We start from the raw sequence: 14,590 nt of genomic DNA, 5'->3' as shown, positions 1-14,590 counted from the left end.
TCCTTACCTGCCTAGGCAGGAAGTAGATTTTGTTTGTTTTTTAGGTTTGCACTCTCTTATTTTGACCCAAGACAAAACTACAATAATTAATCACAAAATCACAGAGCTGAAAGGGGACCTTCGAGATCATCTAGTTCTACCTCTTCATTTCACAGATGAATTCACTCAGTCCAAGAGAGAGGAAGTGGTTTGTCCTACTCCACTTAGCTGGCAACCTGTTGTAATGGAGAGAGGCTTGAACTTGTAGTCAGGAGATCAGGATTCAAAACTGGACTCCATTCTTATTAGTTGTGTGAGCCTGGCTAAATCACTTGATCTCTGTAACTTATGCAAAATGAGGAGGTTAGAGTAGATGCCAAAATCCTCTCCCCCGCTAAATTCTATAATCCATTATCTGACTCCAAGGCCATGCTCTTTCTCCCATGCCAATGGTCTCTACAAGGTATCTGAGGAAAGTACTGTCTCCACTACAAGGAAATCAGGGCAAAAGACTGAATTATTTTTGATCAAAACATTTTTAATTCCTCAGTTTCAAGTTTTTATATTTTTTTGGTTGGTTGCTAAAACAAGATAAAATAAAAACCTCTAAGTTTCATCTTCAACTCCAACATGTTCATTCAATTAATTTCAATTTTTAAAAGGTATTGATTCCTCAATTGATAAACGGTCAAAGGATATGAACAGGCAGTTTTTTGATGAAGAAAAGAAAATAATTTATAGTCATATGAAAAATGCTCTAAATCATTATTGATTAGAGAAATGCATAAAACAACCTTGCAATATCATTTTACCCCTATCAGATTGAAAAATGATAGAAGGGGAAAGTAATAAATGTAGGAAAAATTGGGACCTTAATTCATTCTTGGTGGATCTGTGAGCTGACCCAACCATTTTGGAGAGAGATTTGGAATTATGCCCAAAGAGTTATTAAACTTCCTATACCCTTTGACCCAGCAATACAACTATTAGATCAGTTTCCCAAGATGATTAGGGAAAATGGAAAAGAACCTACATATTCTAAAATATTATAGCAGCTTTCTTTGTGGTGGTAAAGAACTGAAAATTGCAGGGATGCCTATCAGTTGGGGAATGGCTAAACAAATTGTGGTATATGTTCATGATGGAATATTACTCTGTTATGAGAAATGATGAGCTCAATGATTTTTAGAAAAGAATTGGGAGACTTCCGTGAAATGATGAAGAGTGAAATGAACAGAACCAAGAGAACATTGTATATAGTAATAGCAGTATTGTTTTAAGAACAACTTTGAAATAATAACAAGATTCATCTGAAAGAACAAAAGGTCCAGAATATCAAGGGAACTAATGAAAAGAAATGTTAGGGAAGATAGCCTAGCCATACCAGATCTTAAATTGTATTATAAAACAGCAATCATTAAAACTACTTGGTACTGGCTAAGAAATAGAGTGGTGGATCAATAGGTTGGGTACACAAGGCACAATAGTCAATGATTATAGTAATCTACTGTTTGATAAACCCAAAGATCCCAGCTTCTCGGGTAAGAACTCACCATTTGACAAAAACTGCTGAGAAAACTGGAAAACAGTTTGGCAGAAACTAGGCAAAGGACTATAAAAGTTTAGAGAAGTGAACGTTGAAAACTAAAAATAAACTAATATTAAGAACAACTTTGAGCAACCAAGTCATTCTATTATAAATACCCAAATTAACCTCAAAGATCCTTTGAAGGAAAATGCTGTTTGAATCTAGAAAGGAATATTGCTGTGGTATAGGAAATAATGAGCTGGTTGATTCAGAAAAAAAAAAACAACCATGGAAAGACTTACATGCTATACCAAAATAAAGTCAAAATGGGTACACAAATTAGATATAAAGGCTGTTGTAAAACTGGGAGAGCAAGGAATAGTTTACCTGTCAGATTTATGGAGAAGAATTTATGAATAAGAGATAGAGAACATTATGAAATGCAAAATGGATAATTTTGATTACATTAAATTGAAAATCTTTTGCACAACCAAAGCCGATCCAACCAAGATTAGGAGGGAAATAGAAAACTGGGAAAGAATTTTTACACTCAGTGTCTCTGATAAGGGCCTTGTTTCTAAAATATATAGAGAACTAAGTCAAATTTATAAGAATACAAGTCATTCCCCAATTGATAAATGGTCAGAGGATATGCACAGGCCATTTTCAGGTGAAGAAATTAAAGCTATCTATAGTCATATGAAAAAAATGCTCTAAATCACTATTGATTAGAGAAATGCAAATCAAAACAACTCTGAAGTACCACATCACACCAATCAGATTGGCCAACGTGACAAAACAGGAAAATGATAAATGTTGGAGAAGATTGGGAAAATTGGAACATTAATACATTGTTGATAGATTTGTGAACTGATCCAACCATTTTGGAGAGCAATTTGGAACTATGCCCAAAGGACTATAAAAATGTACATACCCTTTGACCCAGCAATAGCACTTCTAGGGCTGTATCCCAAAGAGCTGATAAAAATGGGAAAAGGACCTACATGTACAAAAATATTTACAGTAGCCCTTTCTGTGGTGGCAAAGAATGAGAAATTGAGGGGATGCCCATCAGTTGGGGAATGGCTAAACAAGTTGTGTTACATGAATGTAATGGAATACTATTGTGCTATAAGAAATGATGAGCAAGCAAGACTTCAGAAAAACCTGGAAAGACTTGTATGGACTGATGCTGAGTGAAAGGAGCAGATCCAAGAGAACATCGTGCACAGTAACAGTCACGTTGTGTGATGACTAACTTTGATAGACTTAGCTCTTCTCAACAATGCAAGGATCTAAGTCATCTCCAAAAGTCTCATGATGGAAAGTGCTGTACACATCCAGGGAAAGAACTATGGAGTTTGATTGCAGATCAAAGCATACTATTTGCTCTTTTTTTCCTTCTGCTTTGTTTTGTTTCTTCTTTCTTGTGGTCCTTCCTATTGGTTCTAATTCTTCTTTAGAACATGACTAATGTGAAAATATTTTAGTAGGAATGTATATGTAAAGCCTATATCAGATTGCACATCATCTTGGGGAGGGAGGTAGAGAAGGAGAGGGAGAAAATTCAAAACTCAAAAGTTTATAGAAGTGAACGTTGAAAACTAAAAATAAACTAATATTAAGAACAACTTTGAGCAACCAAGTCATTCTATTATAAATACCCAAATTAACCTCAAAGATCCTTTGAAGGAAAATGCTGTTTGAATCTAGAAAGGAATATTGCTGTGGTATAGGAAATAATGAGCTGGTTGATTCAGAAAAAAAAAACAACCATGGAAAGACTTTGACTTATGAAGGAAGATGCTATCCACTTTCAGAGAAACAGATGATAGTAGGAAATTAGCATAGTATGGTATTACATATATGTGTATGAGTGTATATGTGTATATGAATGTATGTTTATAGATATCTATGTATATGTATATATATCCAAGCTTAATTGTAGCCTTCTTTGGGGTGGGGTGGGGGAGAAGGAGGGGAAAAAAAGAAATAAAAAGTGCACAGCAGAGAACTAAAGAAAACCAACAAGAAAGCAAAGAAAAGCTGGGCAGCTTTGAAAACAATGTGTAGTATTTATTTTATAGGTTTTCTTGAAATGGAAATTTATTGTTTTATATTGAATCCTTTCTTATGGTCTGCTGAGTACATGGCAATGTTTTTTCTTTTCTCATTTTGTATTTAAGTATAAAATAATAATGAAAAAAGGTATTAAGTACCTACTTCTTATAAAGCCCTGTTTGTGCTAGGTGCTGAGGGCAATACCAATATGATAAAAAGACAGTCTGGTGCTGGCCCTAGTCATTAAGGAATTTGGAATCCAGTAGACTTGACATCTGCTTATAGTTTTTAACACTTTCCTTACCTTAATAGGGTTGTGTCATCATGGCTATCCTATAAATAGAAAAATAACAAAGACCACACCTGTGGTCCAGTGTACAAGTTTCTTTGGATGAGGAAGGATTATTAGTCTTATAAATTCAATGACCCAGGTTTTGCCTATAGAGTATGTGGTGACTGTCCTAAGACTCTGAGCCCAGTTCATCAGAAAATGATGTTGTAGGTCTTGTGTGGTGGTGGTGATAATAATAATAATTTATTTGATCCTTTAAAGTTAGCAAATCATTTTATATATCTTATTTCATTAGAATCTCACAACCCCAATGCAAAGAAGGAACTCCAGCTATTTTTATTCCCATTTTACAAGTGAGGAAAGAGGAGCTCAGAGACTTAAAGTTACTTGTCTATGGTCACATAGCCAGCAAGTGTTAACAAAAGGATTTGAACCCAATTCTTCCTGAGTCCAGAGCCAGTGATCAACTCACTATATCATGCTGCCTCTTGTTAAGATAAAACAACTGGAGTCTCTGCAGGTTCATTCAGTCAGTTTAAAGGGATTGTTTCTGCACCTCCTGCAAATGAATATTATTTGTATGTGTGGTTTTGTCATGTTTGACTCTTTGTGACCCCATTTGGGGTTTTCTTGGCAAAGATACTGGAATGGTTTGCCATTTCCTTCTCCAGCTCATTTTACAGATGAGGAAACTGAGGCAAACAGGGTTAGGTGACTTGCCCAGGGTCACATAGCTATGAACCCAGGTCTCCCTGACTCTAGGCTTGATGCTGTATCCACTGCACCATCTACCTGCCTCTTTATTCTTATATACATAGACTTATTTATATTCCTCTCATCTGATTTTAATATTTGCTAGGAGCTATTGTTCCCCTTCACACTTTTCTTTCAGATTCAAAGTGTGAAATAAAAAATAAATTGAATAAGGGGGCAGCTAGGTGGCACAGTGGAGAGAGCACCGACCCTGAAGTCAGAAGGACCTGACTTCAAATCTGGCCTCAGACCAGACACTTGACCCTTACTAGCTGTGTGACCCTGGGTAAGTCACTTAACCCCAATTGCCTAAAAAAAAAATAAATTGAATAAAGAAGTCTCTGTCCCCCAGGTCTTCACAGAAGTTTCATGACTTGCAGAAAAGTATAAGACAAAAAATATGCTACATTGAAAAGGAATCTGAATTTAGAGTTTAAAAAACAAAGCAAAACAACAAACTTCAAATTCGATACCCAAATCTGGAGATAACGAGATTTTTCTTTACCCTAGATGGGTAGTGTGACATAGGAGAAAGACTCTTGGATTTAATGTAAGATGCACTCAACTTGATTCCCAGCTTTGCCACTTAATAAACTGTTTCATCTGCTCAAAAATGAGGGAGTTGTGCTAGTGGATCTCTGTCGCATTCCAATTGTAATTTTTTAATGATTTTATAATAATTTTTTCATAGGGGAGAACATTACATCACTTTATAAATCCCAGTCACTCCCTAACTATTTACCTCATGAAATATAATAGGAAAACCTCTGTTTTGAAGAACAAGGTATCTTACATCAAGTGAAGGAACTCCCAGAGCAAACTAAGTTTCTTGAAAGAGGCAAGAGAGACTTACTCTTTCAATGTTCTGTGAAACAGCTGTTATGCCACAGACAAGGGAGGTTCACAGAAATTCAAGATGACTGGTTTCAGCATTGACCCAGCAACTTAAAAAACAAAAATTAAAAAAAAAGACCTCTATGACTCGGCCTCTCTCTTTTTGCTTTGCCTCAGTGAGTCAACATGTTGATGTCTCAGATCCCCGAAGTATAAAATGAGGATAATAGCACTTACCTACCTCACAAAGATGATGTGGGGATTAACTAATTAGAGAGCCCATAGTGCTATGTAAGTGCTGAACAGTATTACTCAGACAGGCCCACGACTTTTTGTTTGGTTCTGGGAAATCCCATCAAATCCCAGAAAGGATAATTACAGCCATCCTACAACTTTCACACCACTTACCTCTTAGATGAGAGGGGTGGTGACCTTGTGGGGGAGGAGACCTAGAGGAAGAGATTGGTCACTCTGAGTCTGGATCTGGAATCTTTGGAAACATTTAGGATGACTCTAAGGGATGGATTATTCCTCTATGCACAGAAGGAAGGTGCCCTGGGTGTCCTCCCCCTCCTCCTCTTCCTCCTCCTTCTTGTACAAGTACTCATGTTAAGCATCATAATATATATATTTTTAATTCTCCATGCCTGCTTCATGATTGGGTGAAGCTGGAAAGGAAAGAACTGGGAATTGCCCACGAACTGAAGCCATTCATGGTTCTCTCAAATGTTCACTTCCATAATATAAATTTCTTCTCTCAGTCATAGCTTTGATTACTCCACTGCACTATAAACTTCTCAAGGTTAGGAACTATTCTACTTCTTTGGATCCCTCCTTTGTCCTTGTCACTCCCTACCTTCCTTATGCTATACATATTTTCTTCTAGTAGAAAATAAGCTCCCTGAGGCCAGGTTGTGTTTCTTTCTTTCTTTTTTTCCTTGTAATCCCAGCACCGACCAGAGTAAATAGGTACATAACCTTTTGCATTGTATGCAAATCTTTGTATTCTGCAACAGTGCCTATAATAGGATTGGGCAAATTAGTTGGAGCTTTCTGGAGAATCCATTAATTGATTTGGATTAATTACCTCAAATGTAAACTGAAAATCAAAATGATCAATTCAACAAGCATTTACTAAGTACCTACTATATTTGAGGTACTGTATATACAGAAATGAAAATGGCACATTTCTTATCCTCAAGAAGTTTATATACTACTAGGAAGTAAGTAGGTGGCATGTATATAGATAAATCTAAAATGAAGTAGAGTATGATGGGAGCAAAAGAGAGATCCTGGTGAATTATTCCAGGAAATTTTTTTCTTTTTTTTATTAATTAATTTATTTTTAGTTTTCAACATTCACTTCCACAAGGTTTTGAGTTACAAATTTTCTCCCCATCTCATCCCTCCCCCCGCATCCCAAGACAGTGTACATTCTGAACACTCCTTCCCCTAATCTGCCCTCCCTTCTATCTCTGCACCCCTTCTCTTCTCCCCTTCTCTTTCTATTTTCCTGTAGAGCAGGATAAATTTCTATATCCCATTGCCTTTATATCTTATTTCCCAGTTGCATGTGAAAACAATTTTTAACATCTGTTTTTAAAACTTTGGGTTCCAAATATTCTCCTGTCCTCCCTCCCCACCCACCCTCATTGCAAAGGCAAGCAACTCAATACAGGTTATACATGTGTAGTCATGCAAAACACTGCCATAGTATCATGTTGTGAAAAACTAACTTTATTTCCCTTTTTTCTATCCCGCCCCCAGTTTATTCTATTCTCTCTTTTGACCCTGTCCCTCTTCAGAAGTGTTTGCTTCTGATTACCCCCTCCCCTAATCTGCCCTCCCCTCTATCATCCACTTCCCCTCTATTTTCCTGAAGGGTAAGATAGATTTCCGTATCCAATTGAGTATGTATGTTATTCCCTCCTTAAGCCAAATCCGATGAGAATAAGATTCACTTATTCCCTCTCACCTTCCCCCACTTCCCCTCCACTGTAAAAACCTTTTCTTGTCTGTTTTATGTGAGATAACTTATTCCATTCTACCTCTCCCTTTCTCCTTCTCCCAGTACAATCCTCTCTCCCCTTTAATTTTATTTTTTTAGATATGATCTCTTCATATTAAACTCACTCTGTGCCCTCTGTCTATATATATTCTTTCCAACTACCCTAATACTGAGAAAGGCCTCATGAGTTACAAATATCATCTTTCCATGCAGGAATGTAAACAGTTCAACCTTAATCAACCTTAATAAGTCCCTTATGATTTCTCTTTCCTGTTTACTTCTTCATGCTTCTCTTGAGTCTTGTATTTGAAAGTCAAAATTTTCTATTCAGCTCTGTTTTTTTCATCAATAATGCTTGAAAGTCCTCTATTTGACTGAACGTCCATTTTTTCCCCCTGAAGGATTATACTCAGTTTTGCTGAGAAGGTGATTCTTGACTGTAAACCTATCTCCTTTGACCTCCAGAATATTATATTCCAAGCCCTCTGGTCCCTTAATGTAGAAGCTGCTAAATCTTGTGTTATCCTGATTGTGTTTCCACAATACTTGAATTATTTCTTTCTGGATGCTTGCAATATTTTCTCCTTCACCTGGGAACTCTGGAATTTGGTTACAATATTCTTAGGAGTTTTCCTTTGGGGATCTCTTTCAGGAGGTGATTGGTGGATTCTTTCAATTTCTATTTTACCCTCCAGTTCTAGAATATCAGGGCAGTTTTCCTTGATCATTTCTTGAAAGATGATGTCTAGGCTCTTTTTTTGGTCATGGCTTTCAGATAGTCCAATAATTTTTAAATTCTCTCTCCTGGATCTATTTTCCAGGTCAGTTGTTTTTCCAATGAGATATTTCACATTGTCTTCTATTTTTTCATTCTTTTGGTTTTATTTTACAATGTCTTGATTTCTCATACAGTCACTAGCTTCCATTTGCTCCATTCTAATTTTTAAGGAAGTATTTTAGTCAATGAGCTTTTAAACTTCCTTTTCCACTTGGCCAATTCTGCTTTTTAAGGCATTCTTCTCCTCATTGGCTTTTTGGACCTCTTGTGCCATTTGGGTTAGGCTATTTTTTAAGGTGTTATTTTCTTCAGTATTTTTTGGGTCTCCTTTAGCAAGCTGTTGACTTGTTTTTCATGATTTTCTTGCATCATTCTCATTTCTCTTCCCAGTTTTTCCTCTACTTCTCTTACTTGTTTCTTAAAATCCTTTTTAAGGTCTTCCATGGCTTAGGACTGATTCATATTTTTCTTGGAGGTGTTGGATGTAGGAGCTTTGACTTTGTTGTCTTCTTATGGTTGTATGTTTTGATCTTCTTTGTCACCAAAGAAAGATTCTATGGTCTTTTTTACGCAGTTTACTCATGATACCAGCCAGTTATTTAACTTATAAACTCTTTGTTAAGGTAGGGTTCTGCTTCCAGTGTGGAGAATATACTGTCCCAAGCTTCAGGGGTTTTGTGCAGCTATTTTCTGAGATACTTCTAGGGACCTGTAAATTTTCAGTTCTTCCAAGGTGGTAAGATCAAGGGTGAGGTGTTTACTCCTTTCCTGGCCTTTGCTCTGGTCTATGAGTGACCACAACCACTGTTTTCTGCCTAGGAAATATGAGGAAGATTCCCTCTCTACCAAGGTATAAGCCCCACCATTCCAGCACTCCTCCTCACCCCAGGACAGCCACCCAGAACTATGACCCAGATCCAAGCATAGGGAAAGCAAGAGATTCCTGCCTCAGCACCAGCAAAGAGATCCCTGCAATCCCTCTGATCAGCCACTTGATTTCCCCCTCAGTGTGTGGGTCAAGAGCTCAGGAAGCTGTGCCAGAATTGGGACTGGGACTGAACTTCTCTCTCACAGTGGTCACAGACCTTTCCTACTGACCTAAGTTGTCTTTGGCATTTGTGCATTGAGAAGTCTGGAAACTGCTACAGCTGCCTGTGATTCAGTCCCGAGGCCTGGTCTTTCCCTGCGTGCTCACACTGAACTGTGCTCCTCTCCCATCCCTGCGCAATAGACCTTTCCAATCAACCATCCAGGTTGTCTTGGGTTGGAAATTTGCTTCACTCTGTCTTTTTTGTGGGTTCTGCTGCTCTAGAATTTTTTTATAGCCTTTTTTACAGGTATTTGTAGAGTTTGGGGGAGGGCTCAAGCAAGTCATTGCTTTTACTCTGCCATCTTGGCTCCACCCCCTCCTGTAATTCTTACAAATTAAATTAATAACAACCAAAATACTGACATTTTAAATTTAAAAATCAATTAATGGACTTCACAGGGTACAATGTAAACAGCGCTATTCCAGGAAAATTTGATTAAGAACAATACAACGTTTGTTTCTTGGAAAGGGCAAAAGAGTTGAGAAATTGTCCAAAAAAAATTGCTGGGGAAAGAAACAAGAAAATCAAGAGAAATTAAAGACAACATTTGTTATAGCAGGGTATGATGAAAAGAATGCTGGAATTGGAGTCTAGGAAGACTTGAGTTTGAATCCCATAAGAAGTAATTATGTGTCCCTGGGTAAGTTTACATAATCCCTCTGAGTCTCAGGAACTTCATCTGTAAAATGAGGATAACTGTTTAACTAGTTGCCTTACAGGTTGTTGCAAGGAAAATCTTTTGTAAGGCTTAAAATAGTATATAAATGTGAGCTATTTTTATTATTACTTTTATCTCCCAGGTCCAGGTAGAATAGAGATTTGTGTGGTAGAGTGGATAGCTGACTTGGAATCAGGACACTCTGAATCTGAATCTTGCCTAAAACAGAATGTGTATCTGTGGGTAAGTAATCTGACTTCCTAGACTCACTGTAAAATGGGGCTAATGATATTAATTTTCTCAAAAGATTGTTGTAATGATCAAATGTAGTAATACATATAAAACAATTTGCAAACCTCGAAGTGCTATATCAATGAGATGATGAGTTTGAGAAAGACATTGAGAATTACGAGAATGAGTCTGAGGTGATGATGATGATGATGATGATGATGAGAAGACTAGCATGTGCAGGAAGGATTTTTTTTTAATACTATGCAGAAGTAGAAAGCTATACAGGGAAGATGTGCACTGTTCAGATGAACCCTTCTTAGAACATAAAACAGTATCAAAATAGTCAAAGGTCATAGAGTCTCCAGGGCCAAGATTTAGTCAGGATGGGAAGATTACTGTCCCTATTGGTAAAAGGAATACCTACCTGGATGATGGAACAGATTCTCATGTAACTCATTTATGTGACACTAGGAGTTACTAAGTGTTTTTATATACATGATCTTATTTGTTAAAAAAAATGTGCAAAGAGTAGTTGGAGGACATACACACTTATGATTCAGGTACTTCATTGACTTGTCAAATGACCTGACAATAAAACAGAAAAAATTCCACTGGCAGAGTATTTGTTTACTAGGGTAGAAAGAGCGCTGGTTCTGAAGCTAGAGGACATGTCATCAAATCTCAGCTCTATCACTTTTTACCTGTGTGATCTTGGACAAGTAATTTCACATCTCTGAGTCTCAGTTTCTCTTCTCCCAAAAAAGAGGTTGGACTAGATGACTGTTAAGACTTCTTCCAGTTCCAGATCTGTGAATAACAAGAGAAAAATAAAAGGCTATCACAAAAATTGCTATTTTCATTTTCATGTAATATTTTATTTTCCCCCAATTACATGTAAAAACAATTTAACACTATTTTTTTTTAAATTTTGAGTTTTAAATTTCCCCCCTCCCTCCCTCCCCCTCATTGAGAAGGCAAGCAATTTGACATAGGCTATATATGTGTAGTCATGAAAAACACACATCCTTGTAAGTCATGCTGTGAAAGAAAACACAGGCAAAAAACCTCCCAGAAAAATAAAGAAAGTAAAGAAAAAGTATCTTTAATTTGTGTTCAGGCTCCACCAATTCTTTCTTTAGAGATGGACAGTGCCTTTTATCATAAATCCTTCAGAACTGTCTTGGATCATTTTATTGCTGAGAATAGCTAAGTTATTCACAGTAGATCATCATACAATATAGCTGTTACTGTGTAAAATGTTCTCCTGGTTCTGCTCATTTCACTTTGCATCAGTTCATGTAAGTCTTACTTTTTTCTGAGAGTGTGGACCTCCCCTCAATTTCCAATGCTTTGCCACCACTAAAAGAACTGCTATAAATATTTTTGTACATATAGGTCCTTTTCCTTTTTGTTTTTTATCTCTTTGGGATACTGACCTAGTAGTGATATTGCTTGGTCAAAGGGCATGCATGGTTTTATCACCCTTTGGGCATGGTTCCAAATTGCTCTCCAGAATGGTTGAATTAGTATACAACTTCACCAACAATAGTGTTTTAATTTTCCCACATCCCCTCCAATATTTGTCATTTTCCTTTTCTGTCATATTAACCAAACTGACAGGTGTGTACTGGTAGCTCAGAATTGTTTTAATTTGCATTTCTCTAATCAATAATGATTTAGGACATTTACAAAAATTGCTTTTTACAAAGCCTTACCTTTTTGTTACACTTTGAGAGCTTACTACAACATGCAAAGAATCTCTGATTTTGTCAGACACATCTATGTCTTAGGAACAAATCCTTGAGAGCTGATTGAGATATTTAGAGATTATGTGAATTGCCTTTAGCCATATAGCTAGTAAATATCAGAGGACAAATTTGAACCCAGGTCATACTAACTTTAATTCCTATACTCTATCCATTCTAAAGGGCTTTATATAGTTTCTGTTTTTCTAAAAAAAGATCCTATTTTTGACGATACATTTTGTTTTTACATTACCTTCCTTTCAGAAGGTCTTCCTTCTTTCCCGACCCAGTGAGCTATCTTTTAGAGCAAAGATTCAGACAAAAAACACAGTTTGGAAAAACTAACCAACATGTTGACCATGTTTGACAGCATGTGAAATATTCTGCCCTTATAGTTTGTCTCCTATAAGGGAGGGAGATATATCTTTTCAACTTTTCTCCAGGGTCAATATTGGCTATTATAATGATATATTGTTTATTTTCATTGTTATTGTTCTTTCCATTTAGTAGTCATCATGTATGTTGTCATCCTGGTTCTGTTTCCTTCTATCTTCATCAGTTTATGTAGCTCTTCCCCTATTTCTTTGAATTTTTTGCATTTGTCATTTCTTATAGCACAACAATATTCCAAGTTAAATTGGGCAGCTAAGTGGTGCAGTGGATAGATGCAGTGGATAGTGCCCTGCATGGAGTCAGGAAGACTCATCTTTCTGAGTTTGAATCTGGCCTCAGACATTTACTAGCTATGTGACCCTGGGGCATATCACTTAACACTGTTGCCTTAGCTTCCTCATGTGTAAAATTTGCTGCTGAAGGAAATGGCAAACCACTCTAGTATCTTTGCCAAGAAAACCCCAAAATGGGATCACGAAGAGTTGGACATAACTGAAAATAACTGAACAATAGCAATATTCCATAATGTGCATATACCACAATTTGTTTAGTCATTCCTCAATTGATGAACATATATCTGTATCTATCTATCTATCTATCTATCTATCTATCTATCTATCTATCTATCTATCTATCTATCTATCTATCTATCTATCCATCTGTATGCACACACACTTTGTTAGCACTTCTTTACTACCACAAAATTGGTGCTAAAAACATTTTGGCATATGTGGGACCCTTCTTTCTGTCTTTGACCTCTTTGGGATATACTCTTAACAGTAGGATCTTTGAATCAAAGAGTAGGGACATTTTAGTCACTCTAAGCTTAATTGCAAATTGCTTTTCAGAATGGTTGGACCAATGCATAGCTCCACCAAAATGCTGTTTCTAATTTCAAAGTGACATTTTTTTTCTGCACTGAAGACCTAATGCTGTTTAATTGCCAGAGAAAGTCTACTAGAAAGAAAACATTCAGGCTGATTCAAATATTCAAGGTAAAGATGATCTTACAAACCAAACATCTCTTGCTATGCCTTATACTGCTTTTCCTACAGTCTAAAATTCTGGGAAATTCCACCCTAGAATTATCCCAACAACCTTGGGCCCAAAGGACATTCTGTTTGTCTACTGTATGTAAACAGTCTGCTCTGTCTCTTTATACTATGGCTCATGACTTCTGATTGAGTTTTATTGGGCTGTGACAGTATTTTTCCAGAGCTGTTCTATGAATCAACAAGAACATATTTTGATATGATATTGGCAACTAAAACATACCTAGAGGAAAGCACCTGGCTGCTTTCAGCATGAACTTGTACTGAATGAGAATACATATATTGAGATATGAAATAGGTAGACAGTAGGCTGAGCTTCAGTAATCTGTACTACAGTAAGGGAGATTTTTATCCAACAGTCTTTTTACCCTGCAAAAAAGAGATCAGATTCACAGAATATTTTAAATTGTTTTTCAGTGGTTGTACATTCCAGATAGCAGGCATTATCTACATTTTATTACCTGATTTTTCCACTGACTGAGTCAAGCTATGCAACCTACTAGGCTCTCATTCTTGTGCAATAATGATGTTTTTACAGAAATCAGGAGATAATTAGCCAGAATCCAATCTTAGAATACATTGGTAGGATATGTAATTGGGATCTTGAATGCTTGGGTGAGTACATACTGCCTCCTCCAATATCAAGAGTTAAAGATTGCCTCTGCCATTGAAAAAGTTATTTTCTCTAACTGTCCGGTGATTTTTCTAATTTAATCTTTGCACCTCAACCACAAAAATGTTTTTTTTAATGGGAAAGCTCTTAGGTTCTCAATATCTGTGATCTTAAAACAACTCAAATCTGGAACATGCAATAGTTTCTTATTTGGAATTCAATCCAATTCAACAAACACTTATTAAATTTCCATAACATGCAAGGTAACAGGCAAAAAACTAAGAGTTCTTGCTTTTAATAAGCTTACATTCTATTGGAAGATGCAACATGTATATGAGCAAGCAAATACAAGTATTTACAAAGCAGTGCAAAATTATTGTTAAGAGAAAGTAAATATTAGTAACTAGAGGAAGGTGAGGAACATCCGGAAAGACCTTAAATAGGAGGTAGCAACAATTGCATTTCTGCAGCTACAGCTTTAAACTGTACAAAACAAACCATAGGATCATAAATTTAGAGCTGAAAGGGATATCAGAGAACATCTGGTCCAAATACTTCATGAGGAAATTAAAGG

Source organism: Vombatus ursinus, unplaced genomic scaffold (genome assembly GCF_900497805.2).
Source record: "Vombatus ursinus unplaced genomic scaffold, bare-nosed wombat genome assembly UNPS02000580.1, whole genome shotgun sequence".
In the NCBI taxonomy this organism is placed as follows: domain Eukaryota; kingdom Metazoa; phylum Chordata; class Mammalia; order Diprotodontia; family Vombatidae; genus Vombatus; species Vombatus ursinus.
Note: the sequence above shows the minus strand (reverse complement) of the source record.